This window comes from Leptonychotes weddellii, unplaced genomic scaffold (genome assembly GCF_054177405.1).
Source record: "Leptonychotes weddellii isolate Sample4059 unplaced genomic scaffold, ASM5417740v2 HiC_scaffold_3546, whole genome shotgun sequence".
In the NCBI taxonomy this organism is placed as follows: Eukaryota; Metazoa; Chordata; class Mammalia; order Carnivora; family Phocidae; genus Leptonychotes; species Leptonychotes weddellii.
The window spans coordinates 1-7,025 of NW_027955593.1; the positions used below are offsets into that span (position 1 = coordinate 1).

Here is a 7,025-nt window from a genome sequence, read left to right on the forward strand (position 1 = left end):
CACGTGGATCCACCAGGGGAGCTGCAAACACTGCTGGGGCCCAGGCCTGGGCCCCAGACGTTCCCACGGCCCTGGTCAGGGGAGGCAGGGTGCTGAGCTTGACGGCGTCCAGGGGATTCCCACAGGCACCAGGCTGAGGGGCACTGCTCTGTACGCTTCGTGGGGCCGGTCCCAGGACCATTGCATTGAATTCTCGCGTCACCCGGGCAGGTTCACGTTACCAGCCTGGTTTATGGGCAGCAGGAGAGGGCAGGCCATGGCCATGGTGCAGCAAGAAGAGGGTGTGAACTGACCGTAAATGCGACCGACGGGACCATGACCCACTCTGCCCACGAGACAGAAGGGCTGCGACACTCACAGAGCAGCACTGAGCTGTGTGGTGCGCAGAACACTCTACCGCTTTTATTCAGCTCTGTTAAAACGGGGGGATGGATCACAAAGCACGACTGATGACTGGATGCCACTTCAAGATGGGGGCACACGGATGTGTCTGTGTGTGTGAGAGATGGAGTGTGTGCGTGTGTGCGCACGTGTGTGTGTGTGTGTGAGGGGGAGGGAGGAAGGTAAAGAAAGTGTGAGAGAGAGAGATGGAGGAGACACAGAGCTGGAGGGGGAGGTGGGGCTTTGGTGGGGGCAGAGAATAGGAAAGAGACTCGCAAGGAGTCCGTACACAGAAGCGGACACCTCCCCTTTGCTGTGTGAGTCTGACCACAGCCAGTCTGCCTTCCAGGCTGTCTGGGCCTCAGACCCCTGGGAGGCTCCTACCAGGGAGCCGTGGGGACAGCAGGGTGGCCCAGCTCCGGGGAGCAACGTGGCCACAAGCCCCCCTCCGCTCCAGGCTGACACCCTGTCCTGCCCATAGGCCACACGCTGGCCACCAGCTTCTCAAGTCAGAAGCTCTCCTCCCTTGCCTTTTTTCTGGTGGTGACGCCAGTCCCATGTTGTTTCCTGGCTGTGGTCCCAGAGTTCGGGCAACCTTGAACGTGATTCCTTCTCGCATTTTAAAGACAAAGGTGGTTGCGCTTGACTGTTTGCGGGCTATCATGAACCCAACAACTCGGGCCATCCTCAGAGGGACACCTCCTCTGACAACAGCCCAGAAAAAGGTAAAATGAAATTGCCGGAGTCGCCTCCCAAAAGAATACCTGAATGGGATTCCATCAAGGGCCCTGTGCATACTGAATGATGGATTCTGTTCACTGAGAGCTCGCCCCCTACCCCCAGTAGCTGCCAGAATGATCTGTCCAGAATGCTGGTCTGGCTGTGTGACGCCCACCCCCATTTATAATTCCTTAATTGCTTCCCACGGGCCTTAAGATACCATCCGTAGGTGACCCAAGGGCCTTCCTGTTCCAGGCCTTGTTCAGCTCCCCAAGTTCATAACGACTGCCCAGTATCCAGCCCGTGTTTCAGTCTCTCTCAACACTTTGTGGTTTACCAGATGCCTCAAGATTACACAGCCTGGCAATGACCTGGATGGAATGAGGGAATCTGTCCCCCTTTAAGTGTGGCCCCAAGTGCTCCCGTGGTCGGCTGAGCAGGGGTTCTTGTGAAGATGGAGGATTTGAACGAGAACCAAGGTGGACGGAGGGAATGAATGCTCACAGGCAGAGCCGAGATTCGTCTTTAAAATGTGGGGTTAGCTTTACCTCACGGATAAATAAAAGGCCAGCCGCTCAAGAGCCCATGTCCCGCGGCCAGAGGGCTAAAGCCTTACGCCGATAACACGGAGGTCACATGAGGCCTGCGTGCACATTTTGCTTGGCCTGGGCTTTCATATACTTATGCCTACGTCTTACAGTTGGGAGACTTCACATGAAAATCTGCATTTCTACTTGCTTTGGAAAAGCGGGAAGATCTGTAGCGTAAGACTCAAAACTTGGCATGTCCACCACTGCAAGGACCACTACTCTCCTTGGGGGCAACAGGCGGGCTCCAACCAGACACGGCCGCCTGCGGTCGCCTGTGAACACGTAGGCACTGCACCCAGCCAGCTTCTCGGTGAGGCCGCCAACCTGGCCCAGCCCCAAAGCCTGTCTGCCATCACTTTAGCCTGAAAAACAAGGTGCACAGCCTCGTGGTAGAAACGAGGCTACATGTTGCCCGAGTCTTCCGTTTTCCTCTTCTTGGGAAAACCACCGTACCCAGCTCTCTTGCCCTGGAGCAGGGCGATGTGCTCGTTCTACCAGTGGGCCCTGAGGAGAAGTACCATGGGTCACCTCCGGGCTGAGGCAATGAAAAGATCCTTGGAGGCCACGTGTTTCGTGAGCAGTGCCACAGGAAAAACGCGGCCGCCACGGAGCATCGGACTTGGCCTGGGAGAAAAGGGACAAAAAGCAAAGGCACCGAGATGTCAGGGTCTGCTCGTTACTGCGGCAGAGCCTAGTGTATCCTGACCAGTCTAAGCACAGTGACCGAAGCCACATCTTCATCAGGCAGTTTACTTATTATGACATAATGACAAAGCTTAAAATCTTTTGCACTGTTGTCGTAAGTATATCCAGGTAGCAGGCAGTTCAAACATGTGGCAATGTCCACAGTGGTGCTGATTCCCAACACTCCCCGCTTGGACCAGAACCTCGCCATAGCCGGCTGATGGAGGGAGGCTCCTGGTGGCTGTCAGGAAGGGATTGCCTCAGAGCAGTCATTCCTGACCAGAGTCATTTCTGCTGTACCTGCACTTTTTTTTTTTTTTAAGATTTTATTTATTTATTTATTAGAGAGCGAGCGAGAGAGAAACAGCATGAGAGGGGGGAGGGTCAGAGGGAGAAGCAGACTCCCCGCCGAGCCGGGAGCCCGATGCGGGGCTTGATCCCGGGACTCCGGGATCATGACCTGAGCCGAAGGCAGTCGCTCAACCGACTGAGCCACCCAGGCGCCCCGTACCTGCACTTTTTCTAACAGAAATATTGCTGTTGATTTTGCCGGCATCCATGCTACCTTCTGAAATATATTGGTACATAAATTGGTAAAGAAAGGTGCGGGAGGGGCGCCTGGGTGGCTCAGTTGTTAGGCGTCTGCCTTGTGCTCGGGTCATGATCCCAGGTCCAGCGATTGAGCCCCACATCGGGATCCCTGCTCAGCAGGAGGCCTGCTTCTCTCTCTCCCACGCCCCCTGCTTGTGTTCCCTCTCTCGCTGTGTCTCTTGTCAAATAAATAAATAAAATCTTTTTTTTTTTTTTTTTTAAAGAACCTATAAAAAAAGAAAAGAAAGGGGCAGGAGCCCCTGGGTGGCTCTATCGATTAAGCATCTGCCTTGTGCTCAGGTCATGATCCCAGGGTCCTGGGATGGAGCCCTGCATCGGGCTCCCTGCTCAGCGGGGAGCCTGCTTCTCCCTCTCCCTCTGCCACTCCCCCTGCTCCTGCTCTCTGTCTCTCTCTCAAATAAGTAAATCTTTTTTTAAAAAGGTGCAAATTAGAAACCAGGATTTCTCACTCAGTGACTGTTTCCAAATGCTGACATTCATATGCTGATTACACGTTATACATAAATTTCCCATATAGAAATGAGATATATACTCTTTGTTTTTGATGACCTTGCACACTGTCCTCTTTGGAAGGAAGTCTCTGCACGGCCCACAGGCAGAGCGGGGGCAGCAGCGCTCCACCCCCTTGAGTGAGAATCTACAGGATTTGGGCTTCCGCACAGATGTGTCTATTCCGCCCCCCCATCTGTTCATTTCTTCCATCACTTGTTCACAGCAGTATGCGCTCCTGGGGATTTATTTTATGCTTTGGGTTCTGAGCCGGGACTACCTTACTTGTTGCTCAAATCATTCCAGACTGAGGTACTGGGAGCTCTCCCAGCTGGCTCACGTAGCCCTGTGAAATGCCCCATCCTTGTGCCTTTGGGGGCACATCCTTCCCACACAACAAGATGCTCCAGACTCATCTGGAATATTCCCTGCCCTGGTCCTAGAATGGGCCATTTCTCCAAGGAGCCCTGGTTCCTGTCATTAGAGAAGAGCGTCAAAAATGAATTATTCAAGTGTGACAGTAGTATGATTCCTTTTGAAAACATTTCTTTATCTTTTTGATATACATACTGACCTATTTAGATTAAATGGTAAGTCATATTGGCTTCAAAACAACGTGGAAGTGGGGGATGTTGGTGGGAGTATGGATGCAACAAGATTGGCCATGAGTTCATAATTATTGAAGCTGGGTGATGGGTCTGGGGTTCTTTTCACAATTCTGTTTTTGCAGGTGCTTGAAATGTACTATCGCAGAGCTTTTTAAAAAGAAGGGAACAGGCTCTCTGCTCCTCCCCGTTCAACAGATAGCCGCATCTTCTGCTGCAGTGCCAGCCACATCCCCGAGACACGATGGTGAAGGCAGGAGTGAACGGATGTGGCCGTATTGGGCGCCTGGTCACCAGGGCTGCTTTTAACTCTGGCAAAGTGGATATTGTTGCCATCAATGACCGCTTCATTGACCTCAACCACATGGTCTACATGTTCCAGTATGATTCCACCCATGGCAAATTCCACGGCACAGTCAAGGCTGAGAGCGGGAAGCTTGTCATCAATGGAAAGGCCATCTCCATCTTCCAGGAGTGAGATCGCGCCAACATCAAATGGGGTGATACTGGTGCTGAGTATGTTGTGGAGTCCACTGGGGTCTTCACCACCATGGAGAAGGCTGGGGCTCACTTGAAGGGCGGGGCCAAGAGGGTCATCATCTCTGCTCCTTCTGCCGATGCCCCCATGTTCGTGATGGGTGTGAACCATGAGAAGTATGACAACTCCCTCAAGATTGTCAGCAATGCCTCCTGCACCACCACCTGCTTGGCTCCTCTGGCCAAGGTCATCCATGACAACTTCGGCATCGTGGAGGGACTCATGACCACCGTCCATGCCATCACTGCCACCCAGAAGACCGTGGATGGCCCCTCTGGGAAGCTGTGGCACGACGGCTGAGGGGCCGCCCAGAACATCATCCCTGCTTCCACTGGCGCTGCCAAGGCTGTGGGAAAGGTCATCCCTGAGCTGAACGGGAAGCTCACCGGCATGGCCTTCCGTGTCCGCACCCCCAACGTGTCCGTCGTGGATCTGACCAGCCACCTGGAGAAAGCTGCCAAATACGACGACATCAAGAAGGTGGTGAAGCAGGCATCAGAGGGCCCCCTCCAGGGCATCCTGAGGTACACTGAGGACCAGGTTGTCTCCTGCGACTTTAACAGTGACACCCACTCCTCCACCTTCGATGCCGGGGCTGGCATTGCTCTCAATGACCACTTTGTCACGCTCATTTCCTGGTATGACAATGAATTTGGCTACAGCAACTGGGTGGTCGACCTTATGGTCCACATGGCCTCCAAGGACTAAGAGCCCCCTGGACCACCAGCCCCAGCGAGAGCAAGAGGAAGAGAGGCCCTCAGCTGCTGGGGAATCCCTGCCCCAACTTATCCCCCAAAACACTGAGAATCTCACGACCTCCACTGTTTCCATCCCAGACCCCCTGAAGAAGGGGAGGGGCTTGGGGAGCCCTACCTTGTCATGTGCCATCAATAAAGTATACTGTACCCAGCCAAAAAAATAAAAAATAAAAAGAGGGGAACATTTGACAGAGCCAATGGAAACAGGTGTTTTATAGGAGATACCAACACCAAAAACAACTTTGACCTTCTATATTTTTATTTTTATTTATTTTTAAAAGATTTATTTATTTATTTGGCAGAGAGAACACAAGCAGGGGGAGCGCAGGCACAGGGAGAGGGAGAAGCAGGCTCCCCACTGTGCAGGGAGCCCCCTGCGGGGCTCGATCCCAGGATCCTGAGATCATGACCTGAGCCGAAGGTAGAAGCTTAACTGAGTCACCCAGGCGCCCCTATATTTTTATTTTTAAATTCCAATTCCAAAGCATAAAAAAGTGACCTCTAAATTGTAGAGAAAAATATTAGCCTGGTTCAAAAAAAAAAAAGGGCACCAGCCAGCAATTGGTTTGGAGATAAAAGATATAAATTGTCCGTAGGACATAGGACAAAGGTTAAGTGTTTACAGGTCATAGTTAGCTCTTTAAATGCTAGTTAAACACGCACACACACATGCACACAGACACGCACTCGTGCTCATGCGTGCACCCAAAACAGCAAGCCATTTCTTTAAAGCACTTGGTTTGTGTCTTAGACAAACCTTTCAGTACGTGCGTACAAGGTCAGGACTTCTTCAGTTCTCCTACAAGCCCTGTCTGCCTTTGCCCCGAGAATCCCCGGGATCATTCGTCTTTCATTACTATTCAGACATCTGTGAGATGTGTCATGGTAGTGGGTGGGGGGGCATGCGTGGATTATTCAAGTACAACTATCAATAAAAATGAGTTTATTTTAAACTGGGAGATGTACTGGAAATGGGCATGTTTTTCAGAAGAAAGTTTGGTTTTGTGTTCTTTTGTTTATTCAGCCGACATTTATGTATCTCTTGTGTAGGTGATACTCTGCTAAACCCTGGGAACACAAAATAAATACGAGCGTCAGCCATGGAAGTGCTCCCAGGGAAGAAATTTAGCGTTTCCGACATGGCCTCTGGCAGCCAGCTCTGGGAACGACAGACCGGGCGACCCAGAGGGCCAGAGAGTCGTGGGAGGTAGGAAGTGCGGGAGCTGGTGACCTCAGAGCTGCGGGGCCTGTGGGCCAGGAGGCGGACAGTGGCCGCCACCCCGTCAGGGGCCTGGCTGCGAGGGCAGGTGACGTGCTGTCAACAACGCAGGACTGGAGAGGGCTAGATTGGCAAAGAGAAGACGGGAAGAGATTTAGGTGTGATGAGTCGAAGATGTGCCTGGGAGCTAGTAGGTCGAGGCACCTTGAGACCACGGGATACACAGCAGTCCCCCTTATCTGCAGCGGATACGTTCCGAGACACCCAACAGGCCCCGGAAACACTATGATTTTCCTACACATACATGTCTCTGATGAAGTTTACTTTATGAATGAGGCACAGTAAGAGATGAACAACAATAACTAATGATAAACTAGAACAATTACGACAATGTACTGTAATGACAGTTCTGTGAATGTGGTCTCTCTC

At 52.1% G+C, this 7,025-nt stretch overlaps 1 pseudogene; it reads left to right on the top strand.

Annotated features, from left to right (window-relative positions):
• Window positions 1-4,273: 4,273 nt before the first annotated feature.
• LOC102737992 (glyceraldehyde-3-phosphate dehydrogenase pseudogene) lies at window positions 4,274-5,677 on the top strand (annotated as a pseudogene).
• Window positions 5,678-7,025: the final 1,348 nt, after the last annotated feature.